We start from the raw sequence: 19,510 nt of genomic DNA, 5'->3' as shown, positions 1-19,510 counted from the left end.
GTGACAGCCAGGACATTTAAAACTTAAACAAATATATAGCTATTGCTGCAGGGACCTGTATCCTGACTGCACACACACATCATTCTAGTCTAACTATCTATCATCTATCTATATAATCTATTTTGACACCAGTATCACCCCCTTTTTCCCATTTTGTATACGGGGTCAAGATGTCACCTAGAGCCAATGTTCACACTACCATGTGGCTAGTCCTATCACACTCATTCTTCTGTGTGACATACACACACACACACACACACACACACACACACACACACACACACACACACACACACACACACACACACACACCATCTCACACCTATAGCCAGTTAAGAGTGTCCAATTCACCTCCTGCATGTCTTTGGAATGTGGGAGGAAACCAGAATAGCCCGGAAGAATTCCATATGAACACAGGGAGGAAAGGCAGACTCCCCTGAGAAGGCACATCCAGCCAAGAATCAAATCTATATATATTTTGGCCACTGTTTCTTAGCAATCCAGTTTTGATCAAACAACTGCCTGATTGCTGTAAATTTAGTTAAAGAAGAGGGAGGAATATTGAACAATGTCTATCTGGTTATAAATGTGGTGAAAAACTGGACAGACCTCTGGTGCAACAAACTGGATGTAGTCACTGTCAACATTGTTCTTTATGTAGACATATTTTTAAGTGTCAGTCTTTCTCTGCACACAATTCAAAAAAGACATTTGATATCATATAACATATAACATGTGAAACTAACAGAATGTTTAAAGAACGTCTGCGCAGCCATTTAAGTGACATCAATTGTTCCAGCAACAGGAATGTATTCTATAAGAATAAGAGGGTTCACCCTACAGATACATTTGTATTCATAGGAACTGATGAAATAAAGATTATAAAACTTTATGGTACAGATGGAAATGCTGCACAAACTTTTTAGATTCCAAGAAAGGTTTTGGATACTTCACATTTGTGCACTGTATCCCCCCTAGTCTCAATGACTATCTGTAATTTGTATAAAAAGCAAACAATGCATGGTGTTACTATCCTTTACCAAACATTAGCCTGCTCTTAGAAGCTATGCAGGGCTGGGCTTGGTTAGCATTTGGATGAGAAACCATATGTAAATACTTGTGTTCATGCCATATTGCTTGGGTATATTTTAAAAATTGTTTTGCATGCTATTTTAGGATTTTTGCCAGGTCAAAATGTTAACTGTTCACAGATATAAACATTTGATGCATCTCTGATGGTTGTTAATGCTAGCAGCATAAATAATTATGTTTTATTGGAAAATTTGTTACATTCCCACAAGATTGACGTTGTTTGTGAAACATGCTTAAAGAACCATGACTGGAAACCAGTTCTGTCAAGGTATAAATGTTTTTAGTGTAACAGACATTATAACAAAAAATTAGGTGGAGGTGTTATGATAGGGGTTTAAAGATAGTCATGAGACCTGTGATTATTACATGTTCAATGAAATATCAATATTATAGGTTGTGCAACTGTGACAATAAAGACAACCCTGGAACATGTTAACTGTTGTTGGAGTGTATAGACCACCAAAGTCAAATGCTGATGACCTAGAGGAATTCATACATTCTTTGCATGAAACACAAGAGGAAGGAATATTAGTAACTGGAGACAAATTTACCAGAAACAGACTGGAATAATATTGATTCAACAACATTACTAAGGAAATTATTCACAACTTATGTTCAGGAACAACAATTGCTTCAGACTGTAAAAAAAAAAAAAAAAAAAAAAACTACCAGGGTACTGAACATACTAGACATTGTATTCCTAAGGAAATTATTGTTACTTCATGTCAAGTTTTTCCACCGTTGATGTGCAGTGATCATGTGGTTATAAAGGTTATTGTTGCCAGATAATTCTACCAAACTGAAATCTACACCAGTGCACAGAAGACTAACTGCACATTATATAGAAGCAAAGCAGTCATTATTTAAAACTAAGAGGAGTGATGCATTCAGTGTAAATACTGCAGAAGGAATGTGGAAAGTGTTGAAAGAGAAATTGTTTGAGTGCAAAAAATAAAAAAAAAATGTTTAACATCAGGATCTAGCAGGGGGATATATTTCCATAAGAACAAGATACCCGATTAAGGTGAGAGACAAAAAAAATCTAAGAAATGGAAAAGGGGTTAAACTACAACTTTCAAAACTGAAATAAACAACCTGGACAAACAAATTAAGGATAGTGTGAGACAAGAGCAAGAAGAATTTTAAGAAAATGTATATAAAGATATTGATCATAAGAGGAAACCATTTTATAGATACATAAGATGTGGAAGGAGTAAAAACATACAAACAGATAAACTGTGTGTAGATTCTAAAATGTATTCTCAGACACAACAGATTATACTGTAGATGTATTTACAAATTCTTTTGCAAAACAGTTTGGCTCCACAGAGGGGGTGATATGTTGTTCTAGTGGCATCCAGATAACCTCAGATACTGAAATCAAATTAGATTATATGGAAAAGAACTACGTGAACTGGATCCAAAGAAAGCCAGGGAGGAGATGGACTTAGTAATAATGACTTGAGAGCACTTCACTAAGAACTTACAGTACCATTATATTTGTTATTTACTAGGTTGTATAAATATGGGGATATTTCTCAAGATTGGAGACATGCTTATTAAACCTGTCTTTAAGGGAAAGGGGGAGTAAGGACAAATTCCGAGTCCTACAGACTTTTAAGTCTACTTTCATGTTGTAGAAAAATAATGGAGAATGTAATAATGGATAAGTTATTGTCAGAACTGGAAAGGTTGGGACTTGAAACCCTATATCAGCACATATATGCTAAAAATAGATCTACTGCCACCTGTAATATGATATTCTATAACAATATAATAGCTATGAATGAATAATTGTGATGTGATGTAATTTATCTAGATTTAACTTCAGTGTTTTGTGTATGACCCTGTCAAATGTTGATCAATATATTAGAACAATTATGTATTGTACTATTGATAAGATGGATAGCTGCATGGCAAGTATCATACAACAAATGGACAGGTGAAATTCTTAGTTACAGTCAAGGAGTCTCACAGGGCTCCATCCTAGGCCCTTACTTGTTTAAATTGTATCTTTCAGACACTTCTTTTACATCTGAGGTGTTCTACAGTCTGTAATCAGAGACTTGAAATTAGGTGCATTGAGTGCATGTGTTACAGATAGGACATGTCTGCAAAAGAACTTGACTAAATTGACCATTTGGACACAGGAGAATAATATGCTGATAAATACATCAAAAACTAAGCATACGAGATTTGGGATACATACATAATACAGCACACAGTGCTTGAAACTGTAGATTCATTTAAAGACCTGGGTATATGGGGAGATCCAGGTTTGAGTTTTTCTAATCATATCAACCAATTGAGTAATAATAGTTATAGAACTATAGGTTGTATAAAAAGATTTATAAAGTCTAAGAAATCAGAAATGATGAAGCCATTGTGCATTAATTACATTAAACCCAAACCTGAGTTTGGAATAACAATATGGAAACCTTATAAGAAAACAAGCAAGCATGTATAAACTGGAAAGAGTACAGTTTAAATATACCAATGGCACACAGGAATGTGAACATTTAAGTTATTATGAAAGACTAAAATATCTGAATTTGTACAGTGTCTCATGATTTAAGAGGAGATCTTATTCAAGTATATAAGGCATTTAGAGACAACTACCTATGGGAATGTTTGAGGTTATCAAAAAGTAGTAGGGACTCATCAGACAGCTTATACAGAAGTTTCTATAGGAATGAGAAATGTTCTTATTGGTTCTCTGAGACAGCAGCTGATGCATGGAACAGACTACCAAACTATATTAAAGTACATTAGTTTAAATATTTTAAGAAGAGCCTGGACACATATTATGGGAACAACTGTTTTGTTGTATTGGCAGGCTAGAAAGGCATTAATGCCAGTGCTTGAAATATTTATATGAATGTATGTATGTACTGGTGTTTATTTATTGCAGGTGTTGTGGTGTTATATAAAAGGAACTAATTGTTTCATTTGTTTAGATTCTGGTCTCAATGGACATCTGTAATGTGTATATATAACAGAAGGAATGAATGGTCATATTACACTGAATGAACATGATCTTGCTTGATTTAGCAGCTAAACAAGGTCAAGCCTGGTTAGTGTTTGGATGGGGGACTGCCTGGTAATGCTCATTTTTATGCTGTACTGCTTGTGTGTTTTTAAAAAATGGTGTGCATGCTCTTGCTGTTTATTCATCACATAATCTGTGGTCTAATATAAAAGTAAGTGATTATTCCATTTGTTTATATACTAACGAAGCTTGTATAAGCTAAACTGGTTTATCTCTCTTTTCCATATATACATATGAGAATCATGAATTTAGTCAAATTTTTTTTAGGTTGACATCTGTTTAGTCAATACAATTTGCTTGTCTAAGCAGATGGTCAGCGGGTATGCAAGAAGGCACAATTCTCAGGGATGAAGAATATGCTCTTTCCCTGGTATTGTGTGATCTTGCAGTAGGGTGAACCTTGTTATGCTTATGCAGTGAATTTATAATTATCAGAGAGGTTTCTGTCTCTTTTTTTATTTTAATTTTGCATGCACCAAGGCTATGATTTGGCACATGCATGGTAATGTTTCAACATTTGCATTGTTGACATTTTTTGGTTGACATTATGAACATCAACATTTTAGCTTTTGTTTATATTCAGTAGATATATATATGTATATATATATATATATATATATATATATATATATATATATATATACACACATAAAACAACTTAGTCAAAAAAAAACATTGGAAATAAACACATCATTCACTCAAAACAATGAAGCGGTAATGTTGATAATTTGGATTCAACATTATTGAAATTACCCAGCTTACCGTGGCATCCAGTGATTTCCTACAAACGTTTTTCAGGTGGGCAAGCCCCCCTGCACCCCCCACACCCCTGCTAATTATATATTCCAACTCTGGATATTACACCACAGTGAGGAAAAGGGTAAATTTCCCAATCCCCACTGTAGTGCGATCTCCAATCAGAATGTCAGCCTCACAACAGCGATTCATACTAGCATTTGTTGTTGTGGAGTTGAACATTTTCCAGATCAGCTTTACGTGAACTTGAAAACAGCCTTTCGACCATCCCAGTTCATGTAACTGCCATCCAACATTTTGGTAATAAACTATATATATATATATATATATATATATATATATATATATATATATATTTTTTGTGTGTGTGTGTGTATATACATATTCTCAACATACACAAAATATATGTTTATGCATATTTATATTTATAGCTATGTGTGTGTGTGTGTGTGTATGTGTGTGTGTGTGTGTGTGTGTGTGTGTGTGTGTGTGTGTGTGTGTGTGTGTGTGTGTGTGTGTGTGTGTGTGTGTGTGTGTGCGCGTGTGTGTGCGTGTGTGTGTGTGTGGTAACATGGCAAAATGCCATCTCCTTCTACTTATTAAATAATTATATTGTTAAAAGGATCAAACAAAATTCCTGACAATCCCCCAACATTTTAGACTTATTTCTTTAATTTCTGTTGACACTAATTTGCATGGGAAAATACTGGCAAATAAGCTCATAGCACCATATTCATAAATGACTGACACCCGTGCTAAGCCATACTATGGACTGCAATTACTGGTGGTGGTACTTTCTGATTCAGAGACAAGCCCACCATATTGATTCTACACAGTCTGTAGGATCACTGGTATAGGCCATTTTCTCAACTTGAGCTACTGCTAATGAGTCTTTCTATGGGAGCAGCCTATGCTAATTAGTCATATATGCTGCCCTGGAAATTCCTGTAGAGATATTTATGCAGTCAAGTGAATCAGGGAATCACTCAAATACATAAATTAACTCTGATGGCTGAGTTACTTAACAATATCAAAAGTTCTCTTTCACCCATTACTTCTAATAAGATAAAGGTGCGTGCCAGAAATTGTATCAGGCATGTAATGATGGGGACTGTGGCTGCACGTGTGACAGTGTGTGTAGAAGTGTGTATTCTCAGGTGAACGTGTGGTGTGTGTGTGTGTGTGTGTGTGTGTGTGTGTGTGTGTGTGTGTGTGTGTGTGTGTGTGTGTGTGTGTGTGTGTGTGTGTGTGTGTGTGTGTATGGCAGAATGCGTTGGGGGGGGCCTATAATAATGGGATGGATGATTTGCCAGAGGTGAATATCACAGGAAAGTGCTGACTAGAGCTGGCTGTAACACCATGTGATTCAGAGACATGTAAATTAGGCAATAATTAGGTATTCTATAATTGCAGCTTACATGACTGAATTGTTTTTTCTACAATTTTGGTCACAGCTTTTAGTGCCCATGTTGGGATTCTCTGAGTTTCACAGATACCTTAATTGTCAAAACTATACATATACAAATGATCAAGTTTGTTTTTGTAAAGGGCAACACTTGATCATGTAAGAGTCATATTTGTTTATTCTCAAGAGCAAAGCAATTCTCATTTATATTGATTGGTTGATTTGTTACTGGCAATGACTTTGAAAAAAAAAATGTTAATATTATGTAGCTGTGTTATTTATGGCAAACAATGGAAATAAGTCTTTCTTTGCCCATAGTATCAGTGAGAATGCAATGTAAACTAATCTTTCTGCCTCCAGAGAGAAAAATAATGTTTCCTTTTGAAATAAATGATAGGTAAAGGTGTTTTTTTCTTCTTTATAATTTTTATTGATAATTGAAACAATGGCGGACTAATTGAGGCATTCACAAGAAAGTAAAAGATGGATATTTAAAAAGAGTTCTGCTAAGATCAGATTATTCATTGATATCTCCTTTAATCTTAATACCAACTCAGGTAAACATATCTAGACCTTTTTGCAGAAACCTTTATTAAAACCATTTTTGCTGATGACTGGACTATCAAAATGGCCAGGTTATTCATAAACATAGTAGATAGTTTCATAAATATATTTTGTGTACTGTATTCAGTATGCTACAATATTCTTTTTCACAAATCATAGATTTGGATTATGATAATAAAAAGCAGCACAAAGACGACTGTCAGCTTCTGTGAATAGCAGACAAGTATACATACTGATGTACTATGTTCTCCAGTACTCCAAACGAGGAAAGTAGTGTCATGGCCCTGCTACACAGTACAGCTGGGGACACCAGCCTAATAAGATTTATCATACCTTACTAAATTGTTCTTCCATTTCGTACTCTGCTCTATCATCACATCTTCATGTGACTTGTAAAAAAAAACAATGAAAATTGCAATTATTAGGAAATATTGTGAACCTAAGGTTATTAGTTTATATCGCAATGAGAGAGCTTGTGCTTTGGGGTCCCCACTGACAGGAGCTGAGCAATGTTACTGTGTGGGGTGGACTGTGATTGTGGTTGTGGAGGTATCTGCAACATGGGAAACTCCATTGCCAGTAGGGTTTTCATTGTTGTTTGCTTAAGCCAATGTAGATTCACTGTTCAGCAATGCATCAGTATTGACGTGGGATTGCAGTGTGGACAAGTACTACCCGATCTGTATGTCCTGTGTGTTCAGTTGCAGTCCCATAAGTTTCCGCTTTAGAACCACCCCATATTCAGCTTGTGTAGTGTTTTTGAATTATATGCAATCCAGTGGGATCATTTATAAGTGCACTCCATGCATTGAGTACTATAGCCACACAATGTGGTAATACTGCATTCAGGATCTTACTCCTCTGTGGACCATTTTCTATAAATTACATAAGGATCTTTAGCACACTAGTCATACTCTGTGGAGAACAATGATTCTGAATAGCTCCCTAAACGTTTATCTATGATTAAAAAATCTAAAATAATTAGAGCAGAATATGTTATAGGATATTTTGTATGAATTACTTATTTCTGATAAGTACACAAAATTAACTGAAATAAATCAAAAAAATGTGGAATGAGCATTTTATTGGAATGCATAGTTGGAGCAATATTAAGCTTTCCCATCTAACTAGAATAACATCATTTACTAGCATGTTCCTTCCAAAATTAATTTTTCTGTTATGACGTGTTCTAGTTGTACACATAATAAAAGGTTAATTACAACACAAATGTAATCGTATCATTTTCACAGACAATATGCAAAAATAAAGCATATAAAGTCTCACAATAAAAACATAGGGATTATAAAGAAATTAAGTTTCATCTCTTCAGTTTACCTAATATGCATGTTTTTTTTTTAATGGAGCAAATATAAAAACTAAACTAAACGTTTTACACAACATGCAGCAGAATGGATGAAAATAGAGGCTTTGTAACCATACCTCTCAACCTGGAAACATCAAAAATCTGGACAAGGTCCATGAAAAATAGGTACAAATCTGTATGCTGATTAACATACAATTTGCATACATAATTACATAACCCCACCCACTCCAATGGCATTGTGGGATACCAACTTTCAAATGCAAACTGAAGAACAACCAACCAAAATATGCCACCAGAGTCCCCCTGCAGCCATTCCAATGTCCCATTACCTGGCTTAGGCTATTTTGCCCCATTGGCTATGTCGCCCCATTTACCACAAACACTAATGTGCATGCTGCTTTACTTCTACAGTGATTTGGAATTTATTTTTACATTTTATAGCACACTGCACAAACACTAATAGACATCTGCTAAACAAAGCAATACCTTCTCACAATGAAAATAGACTTGGCTGCATTAAAATTTTTCTGCCCTTGAAACTCACATTCATTGAATGAAACAAAATGCATAACCAATAGTGACAAAACTGCCCAATTCAGAACATTTCCATCATACGTCTACTTCCACAAACAATATATATATATATATATATATATATATATATATATATATATATATATATATATATATATATATATATATATATATAAAATAAGCATTATCACAAATACTTTTATTCTAGCAATTTTCTAAGATTATAAGCTCAGTATTTGAATTCTGAAATTCCAAGAAATATGTAGCTGTGGAACCACCAATAAGTGCCTCGCCACTCGTAGTGTAAAAATGGGTTTACTGTGGTAAAAAATGAACTAGATGCAGTTAAAAACAACAAATGTAAAAATCAGTTAAGCGCTTTCACCCAATGGAATTGGGCTTCATCAGAACTGAACGCCATATCCAAATACTGGCTTAAATGCCTTCTTTGGTGCCAAAAAATTCTAAATCATTTAAAGAAACAGTTCTGCATTTATATTAACAGTGCTGTGCTGTTATAACTACTGATCTATAAATAACATAAACTGTACCTATACATTAATGTACAATTCTCTATAATTAATGTAATCCATACAAATATTTAAATACATCAACTTCCCATAATTGTACTATGTACTTCTCTGATGTCATCTCATAAAAACCTCCATGTGACAACCTTAACGTCAAAAGTACATACTACCTATCACTTCCCTAAATATTAAAATTAATAATATTATTAATTTAAAAACTATTACTTTAAAAATGTCTATGATATCTTTAACTGATCAAGTATTCTGTTCTACACAAGTTATGTCTTAAACTATATCTGGTGCTACTGGAAACATACTAATTGTATTGTCATGTTATTACCCTAATAATAATAACTGAGATTAATTCATATATTGTTATCAAAATGATAATAATAAAGGTTTGACTGGTATAAATTCATTAAGTCCAGGTGGGGTGGTGGCATCTAAAAATATTTGCCACCATACTTCCTTATAACTTAATAAACTTTTGTTATCACCACCCCTGGGATCAAAATTAATGCTGTCTAATATGGCAAATTTAAACTGATGTTCATCTCCTTCCATTTCTATATGCCTATATAATGTGTTTGTTTTATCTTTAATTCTAATGCTATATGTGTGGTCATAAATTCTCTTCTTGAAACTTCTCTCAGTCTTTCCTACATAAAAACTAGGGCATGTGTTACATTTAGTCAAGTATATCACCAATTTGGTATTACAATTACCAAATTTAAATCTTACCAAAGACCTGTGTCCATTCTCCAAAAGTATTTTATTCTCATCTAGCATGTACCTACATTGGTTGCAAGCTCCAAGTCTGAAATTCAAATGCCTGTCATTATTTAGTAAATTCAATCCTTCAGTGATTTGCCACAAAAATGCAAAAAAAACCACAACAAAAATATGAGGCATGGATGCTGCTTGCATAAATATACCTTCACACACTGCTTGCATAAATATACCTTCACAGTCTGCAATGTCATCCTAGTCACACCAACATGGTGACTGTTAATAAGTATGATAGCAAGACCAGAGGAGAGAATTCTGGAGGTTTGCAGGGGGGAAGATTGATAGAGCAAGTGAACAGACAGGAGAAATAGATACAGGAAGCCTGTGAATTAAAGCAATTAGAGATATAGGTGGCCTAAGGTTGGAGTGGAATATGAAGGAGAACTTGGAAGTGGGGAGAAGGATAGAGGATGGAGCAAGGAGTAGAGGGAAAGTAGTGCAGTTGGCAGAGGTCCGTGATGAGCAGGACACTCGCTTAGTTGTTAATAACTGGTACAGAGTAACATAGGGTGAACATACTGGTTGGAGAGGTTAACTGTTGCTGGGAAGGCTGTTTTGGCCAGGTGATATCAGATGTTAAGGTGCTTGAATAGAATGCTAGAGCACTTGAATTACAGTTAGTTTTGCCAGGTTTTGAACCTAAAGGACAAAAATGTGGAAAGGAGGGAGACAGAGTATGCAGGAGGAGCAGGTTATAGTTGCTGATGAAAGGCAGAAAGGGATGAGTGGAGAAAAGGAGGATGAAAACAACAGGTATGTGTTGATTAGGTAGTGCTATGGGTTATAAAGGCTACAGCAAAGGCAGGTAGTGAAGCAAGTGGAGATAAGGAAGGAGAGTTGCAGATTCAGATGAGGAAGGCCCTGGAGGACTGTTAGTAAGATGAGATGAAGGTATAAGAGCTAAAGAGCAAAAAATCCAGCTAGACCAAATATGGGCACACAGTATTTAAAACAGTGCAAACAAGTACAAAAAAAATCAAACACTGATACCATTAAAAACATGGTTAAAACAACTTGTATATATTAGGAATTTTATAGGCAGTGCTAGTGAGATAATGCAGTCCTAGAGAGCAGTAAACTAATCAAACGCCAACAAGTTATCCCAACACGGTGGTTTCATAAGGTATAGTAGCAGAATACTACAAGGTTACTAACCCCTCAGATGTTTCACAAGGAGTTTTGATGAAACTGTAAACTGGAGACAAAGCAGCTGGTAGAGAGCTAGGTGTAGCCACTGACTATCGGGGAGGGTAACAATAAGCGTTATTAAGCGTATGTTAGTAAATACAAGCTACAGACCTACACACACACACACACACACACACACACACACACACACACACACACACACAAACTTTAAGTGTATCCTCAAATCCCTCAGCTGTTTTGCTTCTCACCACCTCCTCTGAAGTGTAGACTGCTCTTTCAGAGAAGTGCTTGTTCACTGCTTTTTAAAATATGTCCCATTTACCATGCCCTTATAATCACACCCTTAAGCTCTATTAGGGTACCTTATCAGCCTCATTCATTCTGACTTTAAATCCAGATTCCAGTACCTTATCTGCAAAAGCATCAAATCCATGGCTTACAAGGCAGTCGTTCTCCCAGTACAGAAATCCTGCTGGCTTACAAGGCAGTCGTCCTCTCAGACAGAAATCCTGCTTTAAGTAAGTTGTCCGTGGCTTAATAGCAATCCTGCGTTGATATTCAAACAGACGCGCGGCAATTACAGCAAACAGAAATCCTGTGCCTTGACTCCCAGTATTCAAACAGACACCCGGCTTAATGCTGACGGAGCTGACGTCATCACGCACGTGATGACATCAGCTCTGAAAGCGCAAAATCTAAAAGAATAGATTTTAAAAATCGGAAATAAAGGGGTGCCACTTGAGAATCGTGGCACCTCATTATGGGACCCCAAAACACGGCAAAAAATGAGTAAATTGGGATGGTTGGGAGGTCTGTTTGTAACTAACTTCATATCATATCTAGTTTTTGTTTTAATTTATTTTATTTATTTTATTTTATTGCATTTGTTTACCGGGAAAGTCCACTGGGTCTAAAAGTGCCCATTTTCTGTGGAGGCCCAGGGAGAAAAGCTCCAACAAGAACATAGATACATAAAAAATATAAACATTAATTGGTGCAGAAGTATAAACAGTTTACAGACAGTAAATTCAGTAACATATACAGAATATATGCATAAAATCAGGAATCTAGTTTGTTTAATTACAGTCATATATACAGAAAATATACATTAAAGCAAAATTCAATGAATTCAATCAGAGAGGTATAAACAGAGATATATTAATCACTATTATTGTACCAGTATCAACAAGTGAAGATAAAAATAAAAAAAAAAATATGGGGAAAGTATCATCAGTCACTAGTAGCAAAAGACATAGGAGTTTAGTAATCATATAAGGAGAGTGAAGAGGTTAGGTTATAGAGCAGGAACATAGCCAGTAAGAGTTGAGATGATTTTTCAGTATTTGTTTGAAGGTGGCAGTACTGTCTGTGTTTCTTATAGAAGGTGAAAGTGAGTTCCATAGTTTGGTGACAGTGAAGGAATAGAGTTGACCAGCAGGTAAGGTGGGCTTATCTACTTTTAGAAGTAGATAATTTTCAGATCCTAGATGCCTGCTGGGATGGTATTTGACAAGTAGAGTTGAGAGAGCAGGACAGTCTGTGAGTCTGTAGATTATTTTGTGCTCTGTAGTTAGTTGGGAGAATGAGAGATTGTGGGGGAGTTCCAGCCACCCTAATTGTTTCAGTGACTTACAGAGTGGGATGAGAATTTGGACTTGGTGGCAAATTTTGCTATTCTGTTGTAACACATTATCAAGTTTGGATTTTGTAGAATTTTGGATATTAGTGAGGAGAGGGGCACCATAAAGGAGAAAGGGTAATAAAAAGGTAGCTGCAAGGGTTTGTCTAGTAGAGAGGCTAAGAAAGTGTTGGTGCCTGTAGAGCATACTAAGCTTTTGGTGTTTTTTTTATGTTATTGTTTATGTGTAGGTCAAAGTTAAGGTTTTCATCTATAATAATGCCTAGTAATTTAGTGTGTGGGACAGCTTCTATAGTAGTATTGTCTTGGGCTTGTATAGTGAAGAGTTTTTTTTAACAAATGGAGTGGTTTTCCTAGGGGCAAAAATTACTTCTTTAGGTTTTTTTTTTGGATTTAGGGCAAGATGATTGTTAAGCATCCAAGATTCTGTAGAGGTAAGGGCATTCTGGGTAATTTGCTGGAGCTCAGAGCTGAAATTTACAGTGCATATTATTCTAGAGTCATCAGCATACTAGATTACTGAGCATTGTGGGATAGTGGAGTGAAAGTTGTTAATAAAAATGCTAAATAATAGAGGACCAAGTATGGAGCCTTGGGGTACCCCTGTGGAAGTATTGAGGAAGGCAGAGTAAGATTGCAGCCATTTGGTGGATTGCTGCCTATTGGAGAGATAGCTGTTGAACTATTGTAGGGTAGGGGGAGAAATGTGGAGGGTGGATAGTTTAAAGAGGAGGATAGTGTGGGAAATGGTATCAAAAGCTTTGGAGAGGTCAAGGAAAAGTGTAGTAATTATTTTACCAGAATCCTGTGCCCACTTAACTGTATCAAGGAAGGATAGGAGGGCAGTAGTGGTGCTGTGTTCTGGTCTGAAACCATGCTGAGTGGGTGATAACATTTGATGTTCAAGCAGGTGGTTGAGGAGTTGAGCATGGGAGGATTTTTCCCGTATTTTAGAGAGGGGTGACAGAATTGCTATGGGTCGAAAGTTTGTGGTGTCTGTGTTGGCGCCACCTTTGTGTAAGGGGAGAATGAATGCTTTTTTCCAGATGTATGGGACATGGGATTCTTCAATTGATCTGTTAATGAGTATGCTGATGGGATAAGCTATAGAGTTTGCTGTTAGCTGCAGGAAGTGTGTTGGTAGATTGTCAGGGGCCAGAGTACAAGGTTTTAGCTTAAGTAAAATTTGTTTTATTGTGCTGGTGGGTATGGGGGAGAATTTTAGGTTAGGGTTAAAGGTAGGCTTGTTTTCTGAGATGATTTGGTCATCAGCTGTCTTGGTGGTGGTGCTGTTAACTGTAGGAAAGGTGATGGTTAGGTTAGCTATGGTGTCACTGAAGCAGGAAGTGAAGAGGGTAGCAAGTTCAAAGGGGGGTTTGTGGGTCAGGGGATGGATTACTTTGAGAGTCTGGGTATAATAGTTGGCTGACTGAGGACCAGAATGATTTGGGATTATTTTTATGTTGGCTTTGTGGGTTGAAGTAGTGGTCTTTTTTATCAGTGGTTATTAGACATTTTGCCTGGTTACAGAGTTGCTTGTAGTGTAGTAGAGTTGAGGGGTCATTGTTTTTCTGCCATGATTTCCAGATTTTATCTGTTGTGGACATTACTTCTTTGGTGGATTTTGAGAACTAGCTTACATGGTTATGTTTTATTCATTTTTGGTGGGGTGGGTGCTTGCCTATTTAGGATGTCTAGAAATGTTGAGTTAAAGAATTCAATAGCCTCATTAAGAGGTAGGGGTTTGAGGTGTTCTCAGTTTACTTTAGCTAAGGTTTCATTAAATATGGATGATTAGAACTTAGTAAAAGTTCTGGTTGATTTGTACTGGTGTTGGCCTGTGGGTTGGGGTAGTTCTACGTATGATATATGCTGGGTGGTGGTCACTAATGGTATTAGGTAGTGTGCCTGCAGTGATGACATTGAAAGGATGGGACACTAATATCCAGTCTATTGGAGCCCCAATTGTTATTCTTGTAAGGTCTGGTGACGTCTTCACTATGTTGGGAGAAGTTGTAAAGATTTATGTTTTTTGACGGGTTGTTGTGGCCTATGTCTAGCCAGTCGATATTTACATCACCTAGAATGATGGTTTCATTATCTATATTTTGGGAAGTCTAGGCAAGTATGTTTTCTAATATTGGTATGTCGTTTCCTGGAGGAATATACAGAGCAATTATGTAAATGTTTTTATGGTTGTTAAGTTTTAATATAGAGATTAGTACTTTAGCTGGGGAGAAGTTGGGTGTTTGTTTTGAGTAGGGAATTAATGTATATTTGTAAGGGAAGAGTATTGCTACTCCAAAGACTTTCCTCACACTGAGCCACATGGTAGTCATTCAGAGCTAGATTACATTCAGGGAAAAAAAGTTTAATCTATCTTACAAATACATTTTTCTAGGCAATGAAACACACACACACACACACACACACACACACACACACACACACACACACACACACACACACACACACATACAGATATATTTATGATTTATTTTTAAAAATTGCTGCTGCAGAAACACAAACATTTAAGGACTTTTTTTGTTTTTATAAAAGAATTTAAATTTTATTGTCTGCGAGAAACAACACAATCATCAGCAAATGTCAGTAACCATACAGCACACATTTTGATAGAGTTATATTAACAAATAGCCTATGCCCACACCTATGTAAAATCAGATTATCATAACTATCACAAAATTCACCTCTATTCTATGAATGATGTTTTAGCCACAATATAGCAATATAGTGGGAGTCACTGTAGCATGTAACTCAGAAGGAATAGCCATAACCAAGAATTCAGGAATACATAATTAAGAGTAAGAAATGGGTTCCCCTGCCACAGTACCCACTTATGCCATTATTCAAAGATTTTTGAGATACTTCCAGTTTGGGCTGATTTAAGAATGGGATTCTGCTGCATAGGAGGATACAAGGGGAGCAATCATTGGGACCATAGTATGCCTAGATGTATAAACCTTTAATTGGACCCTTTTCAAGCACTTAACAGTGCTAACATCCCAAATTGAGCAGGACTGAAAGATACATCTTCTTCATGTCCAGGAATCAAACCATGGTCGCCTGCATGAAAGGCAGAGATAATCATTCTACTAACAAGAAAGACTTGAATTGTTAGAGTACTGTGAAGGCTGCCAGCCTAGCTAGATATAATTTTGTAGATAATTCTATGTCATTGTAAATATTAATATAATCCATAGGCTTGTTCTCTCAAATGTAAGAAAACTAAATGTAAAAAAATGTTAAATGTTGAATTTCAAAATGTAACCACAGTGCACTCTGCTGGAAGAAAGCTGTTAAGTAAAGAATTATAACTGTGTTTGATCTCAAAACTCGGAGATAGGATGTCTGGGCTAGCAAATGTTTTCTATTGTTATTAAGACAAAGTTAATTACTAGATTTTACATGTAAAATGTATTTTATTGCTGTGGCTTCCTGGCCAGGTGCAAGACTAGAAAAAGAAATGCAAATGTTCAGTTTCTGTTAGCCTGGGAAATAGAGAAGTGTCTAGAATGATGTAATGTGAAATGACTCAGCAGTACTTTGTTATCAATTTAAGACTTTCTCAGAGAGAAAGAAAAGAGAATTTTGGATTTTGTCTGAACCTGAACACATCTACTCACCAGCGCTCTGCCTTTGCTGTGTATGTATATAAGTTTAGTTAGAACTTAGTACTTCTCTTAGAAATAGATAGAAAATAGTAAGATTAGACTAGCTGTTTTCTATATTTATGTCAGACTGTCCTACGATATTCAGTGACAGTTTTAGGCCTGGGCACAGGGGCGCACACCGCCCCCTTTTTAAAGCTGTTGTACACTGGTGGCATAAAAAAAATAAAGGAAATGTACTGTTGTTTTTGTTGAAATTGAAAAATATACAGTCAAAATAATACATTTTTCCATTTCAACCAGTAGCAGTAGATCTGCTGAGAGCACCAACGCTCCTATTCACCTCTCAACTGTACCACTTTTGTCCAGGCTTCCCACTTGTGCTTGGAAAGTGTGTCTCTTTAAATACTATTGAACTGAGAGGATTAGTTCCTTGACAGCTGATTCTATCAGTCCAATCATGTTCTACGAGACACAGTTATCCTGCTCAGAAGTTATAGGAAGTGTAAGGAAGAGTGTTGACAACAGTCCTAGATGAAAATTGCTAAAACATCCGGAATCATAGGGCAAGTGCCCTCTCCCACTTTTTTTTAAAAAAAAAATTCTTCACTCTGTGGCGGTGGCTTAAGGAGGATTATGCACGCACTTCAATGAGGATGTAAATACAGTCACGTTCGGAATTTAAACTGGATGTTAAGTTGAAAGAAGGTAAGTGGCTGTTCTGATCTGTTAAGAGTGAGTGAATGTGAGCAGCGAGAAGGTGTATGTGTGTTTGTGTGTGTGAGAGAGCAGCAAGAAGGTAGGTGTGTATGTGTGTGTATGTGTGTGTGTGTGTGTGTGTGTGTGTGTGTATGTGCATGTGGAGAGAGCAGCAAGAACATAAGTGTGTGTGTGTGTGTGTGTGTGTGTGTGTGTGTGTGTGTGTGTGTGTGTGTGTGTGTGTGTGTGTGTGTGTGAAGAACATAAGTGTGTGTGTGTGTGTGTGTGTGTGTGTGTGTGTGTGTGTGTGTGTGTGTGTGTGTGTGTGTGTGTGTGTGTGTGTGTGAATGAATATGTATGTTTATTACATACCTCTCAACTGTCCACATTTAGCCTCATAGTTTCGGTCCCTTTCCCATAAGGAAACATTGCTTCAGGAAAATGGTGGTGACCAAGTATAATGGCATCCCAGACTAATTTGTGAAGAGAATCAGAGGAGATATTTAACATTATTTTAGACCTATACAGTAAAAGGTAGAGCAGAAGGAAAAGTGCACAATGTATGATTCTATTTTCTTCAGGCATACTGCTTGGAACAAAATGTTTCAGTCAGCATTTATGTATGTGTGTAAGGCTAAAACCAATGGGACAAAAGGTCATGGGGTTACACAAAATCAGGAATGAAAAATAGCAAGTGAAGAATTCTAGCAGTGCTTCAGATGAAAGAACAATGGAAAGGGGGGCAAGTGGTATTATGTTACAGAATTATAAAACTGGGGTGGGGAGTTCAATTCTACTAGGCAGTTTTCTTTTTGTACAAATTCCAGAGTAACATTTCAAAGCTACGTAGAAGTGGTTCTTCTCTTAAACTGGGGAAGCATATTTTGGATACACAGATATACCATACAGAGGGGAGTCTATCTCCTACCTCTGGCAACAATTTTAGGGACATATAATCGTAGCTGCTGACATGACAAAAAGGCATGGGACAGCATATGGCTGAACATCACTGCTACTAAACCTCCTACATGCATTATGATGAAACAGCTTTATTTATTTCATTTTGTTCTATTTGTTAATAGGGCAAGATCTACTAAGCTTATTTGCTTGTTATCAGATGTTGTCTGGAACCTCTGGTTTAGTTATATGAATACACCAGAGTCACAAAGTGTGGAAGTTTAGACTGAGGGAGTATTCATTATAGGCTCTGTCTGGGGCAGTAAAGCTTCTGTGGGGTTTTCTACATTCAAATGCTGCTAGAATTACTCATTCTATCTGCTTTTGATGTCCTGTGGACTGGTGTACAGTTTTTTTTAATGTTCTGATTAAGTCTTGTATAAATAGTTTACCGGTCATTTTATACTATTATCAGTTTAGTATTCTGTATATTTCTGTCAGATTTTTTTTTTGTTCTAGCTTCAATTTCAATCATATTATGCGTGTTTTTTACTTTGGGTTGGTATTCTACCTGTATTCATCAGGCAGTGCCTGAAATGTTTCCTTGTAACTAGTGCTCTACCCCAGTAAATATATGTAAATAAGTGCTAAAAGTGCTTAATTTCAGAACTATGTAAAATAATAATTTAAGGGAGGCATGCAGCTGTAATATTTGACCTATAGCTTTGAGCTTGTCTTGTCAAGCTTTGTAATTCTTTATGATAAGCAGCCATTACTTATTAAAGGAATTACACACAAATAAATAACATAATATAATGTAATATAATATAATTAACACACTAAAAAGTATGCGCAGTGTTTTAGCAAAGAGCTAGGTGATGCAGTTCTCCGTACTCTGGTGCTCCAGAAAGCCAAAAAAGAAAAAAAGGGAAAAGCAGTATTGTAAATTTATGTCTTAACAGGGTCTGAACTCCTAAATTTGATCATGAGTTTTCTATTAACTGCCACTTGGAAACTACTGTTTTGTAGGGGGGGGGTGGGGGGGGTTGTTGCATTTTAATGGTAGTTTGAATATTACATATACCTTTTCAGAGTCATAAGTATAAGACAGGCATGGACTATGGTAACACCCAATCACACTGGAGTTAAAAGCCTAAGCTGATGGTAGCTTAGGTGGCTGTAAAGGTTCCCGAAGCACTCATCAGATGGAATAGAGGAAATTCCCCAGTTCCCTCACTATTTTTTTTCCTAGTCAGTATTAATACCAGCTTGGGTCTCCCTTGAAAAGAAACAATTTGCCTAGTGGAACTAACCCACTAAACAAGATGTAAACAACTGAATAAAATATAAAAATAAGTTTGTATAAATTGTTACAACCATTTTTTTTTTCTCAGGAAATAATTGACTGAATGATATAGTTTCATAGTTTCATAGTTTAGTACTAGGCTATCTGC

This window comes from Protopterus annectens, chromosome 6.part0 (assembly GCF_019279795.1).
Source record: "Protopterus annectens isolate FY-2018-M chromosome 6.part0, PAN1.0, whole genome shotgun sequence".
Taxonomy (NCBI): Eukaryota; Metazoa; Chordata; order Ceratodontiformes; family Protopteridae; genus Protopterus; species Protopterus annectens.
Note: the sequence above shows the minus strand (reverse complement) of the source record.